Consider the following 3,011-nt stretch of genomic DNA (forward strand, 5'->3'; position numbering starts at 1 on the left):
AATCAATAGAACTTGGCAACTGATTGGAAATAAGGGAAAAGGCAGATGATTCTTAGGTAATGAATCCCCTCAATGGGAAGACGGTGGTTTCCTCGACAGAAATAACAAAGTTTGTATGGATGGATAGATGGATGGATGGATGGATGAATATATATGAGCATTTTTAAGTACTTATGTAATGCCAAACTACTCGGAAGCATCTCCATTGAGTCTTGTCACTTCCCAACACTACCATCACATACCTTTTCCTGTTGCCAACTTCACAGTTGCCACTGTTTCCACTAAGGAAAAGGAATTATATTATATGACTACCATCCAGAACCTCAGGACTCTTTCAAAACTTTTGCTGATGCTAATAAGGGTGATAACCTGCTTCTTGATGGCACTGAGGATTATAGCTATATAAGAATTAAACAAAGGCAGGGCAAAGCCAAGATGGTAGAGAAAAGGCAGGGACTTGCCTGACCTCTCCCCCAAACCCCTCCAAACAACTTTAAATAATTCTCCAAACCAAATTCTGGGGTGGCAGAACCCCCAAAAAGATAGGGTAAAACAATCTTCCACCCCAAGACAACTTTGAAGGTTGGCAAGAAAGGTCTGTTGCACTGAGGTGAATAGCGTGCAGTCCAGCACAGGCCATGCCGCAGCATGCCAGCACTGGCCTTGAGGGTGACTGAATCAGTGGTGGCAGCAGTGGTGAATCAGGGGTAGTTTCCAGATCTCTCAGCCCACAGGCAGTAAGGGGGTCATCTGGTGAGAAGGAGATTAGAGGGCTCCTTTTGCTGGCGCTGGGGGCAGGGCTCTGTTGCATTGCCCATACTTGGATATGAGTCTCAGTCCAAGGGCAAGGAGGAGCACTAGCACACCAGAGCTTGTAGCTGCAGGGGAGGTGGGTCCCCTGTCACAGTTCCAAGGGCAGAAAAGAGTCCTTGGGATTATAAATCAGAGCACAGGCCAGGAGGGTAGTAAACGCCTCTTCCTAGATCATACCACCTTGGAAGAACTGAAAACAGCTGCACAAAAAACCTAAAGCTTGGGACAGTGCCCTCTCCACTCCAGAAGCAGAGGCCCACTTTAGTATAGAGTTAAAAGTCAAGAAATAAGCTGGAAAAAATGAACAAACAGCAGAAAAAGATCCTGACTATAGAAAGTTACTATGGTGACAGGGAAGATCAAAACAGAAACTCACAAGACAACAAAGTTAAAACTGCTACATCCATATCCTCAAAAGCATGAGTTGGTCTTGGACCATGGAAGAGCTCAAAAAGGATTTTTTCAAATCAAGTAAGAGAGGTAGAGGAAAAATTGGTAGGAGAAATGAGAGTGTCCCAGGAAAGCCATGAAAAAAAAAGTCAACAGCTTGGTAAAGGAGAATTAAACAAAGAAACTGCAAGAAGTTCCTCATTACTCTTCATGAGATTTTTGATGATTGTGATAAAAAAAAAACTAATGAAAGCTTTTAAGAAGAAATTTGTCTGCAATTGTACTGTAATTGACCAGTGCGAGGACATATACTGGTTCCTCCCTGAGCTTGGATTAGCTGAAGATAGCCAGCTAAAAGTTTCATGGGTTTTCAGTGTGTTTTGGTCACTGAAGTTTAAGTGAAAATTTCCTCAAAGTAAGTAGAAAAATTCCTTTTCAATCTCATTGTATATTTTAAAATTTTACAGCTTATATAGTATAACCATTTGGGGTCTACTATCTAAATTGCTGGTGGCACAGTGGATAAGTGCTGGGCCTGGAGTCAGGAAGACCTGAGTTCAAATATGTCCTCAAATGCTTGCTAGCTGTATGACCCTGGGTAAGTCATTTAACCTCTGTTTGCCTCAGTTTCCTGAGCTGTAAAATGAGGATAATAATAGCATCTGTCTCACAGGGTTATTGTGAAGGTCAGATGAGATATTTATTTGTTTTTTGAAAAGCTTGTGACACTGACTCATAGTAGGTGCTATATAAAGACCTAGAGAGACCTTAAAGGCTATCAATTCCAAGCACTGGGTAGAAAAATAGAAAAGATGAAACAGTTCCTTCTCAAAGACTTCATACTCTAGTTGGGAGAGATAACACATAAAAGAAAGTTAAGCAGATGGAAAGGCCTGGAAATCCTATGGGTTTAGCAGTGGGTTGGATAGCAAGACCTGGGGGGAGGGGGGCATAGGCTATATTTGTTACTCAGATAACAGTGCTTGAGGTTCTGAAGGGAGTAGAGGCAGGGGCAGATGGCAAGCCTAGTGTTCCCCCATCTCACTAGAAGGAAAAGAATTGGTGGCTTTCATTGCTTTCAAGCTGTATGATCAATCAAGCAAGAGAGGAAAAAGGAAAGGGAAAGTGTGCTCCCAGTGGGAGCAGGTTTTCCCTTGCCTAGCTGTCTTGCATGGGTTCAGGAAGAACAGATTTAAAGGACAAGATGATTAGTTCTGTCTTAGACACTGAATTTGAGGTATCAAGGGGAAATCCGGGAAGGCTGTCTAGGAAGCTATTAGAATACAACTTGAACTTAGGAGAGAAATTAGCCCTGGGGCTATATAATTTCAGGAGTTATTTGTGCAGAGATGATAATTTAATCTATGGGAGTTGATGAGATCATCAAGGAAGAGAGAATAGAAAGAGAAGAGAACCCCAAGATAAAGCCTGGAAGAGGAGAGGTGACTGCTACTTCTCAGTCTCTTTTACTAATTCATCCAGCACTTGCCACCCCTAAGCATGAGTCCCTTTCTGCCCCACCCAAAGGATATGGGAATGAATGGGATCCAGGGCTCAGATACAAGGGTTGACCTGGGCAAGGAGGAAGGCAGCTTCATCCTTAGACTGAAACAAAGAAAGAGATGGTGGGGTAAAGATGTAGGTAGGTTTTGAGGTGTGAAGTCAGAGAGATGAACAAGTTAAGGAAGCATGGCCTCTTATTTCCTCAGGTTATCTGCTGAGAGAGCAGCATGGGGATAGCATAAGGGCCTTGAGAGTTTTTGGAACAATTGCTACAGGGATCATCATTGAGTCATTCAGGGTACAGC

General features: G+C 42.9%; 1 pseudogene; it reads left to right on the plus strand.

Annotated features, from left to right (window-relative positions):
• Positions 1-304: 304 nt before the first annotated feature.
• LOC118829816 lies at positions 305-1,605 on the plus strand (annotated as a pseudogene).
• The last annotated feature ends 1,406 nt before the right edge of the window (positions 1,606-3,011 follow it).

The sequence above is a fragment of the Trichosurus vulpecula genome, chromosome 8 (genome assembly GCF_011100635.1).
Source record: "Trichosurus vulpecula isolate mTriVul1 chromosome 8, mTriVul1.pri, whole genome shotgun sequence".
In the NCBI taxonomy this organism is placed as follows: Eukaryota; Metazoa; Chordata; class Mammalia; order Diprotodontia; family Phalangeridae; genus Trichosurus; species Trichosurus vulpecula.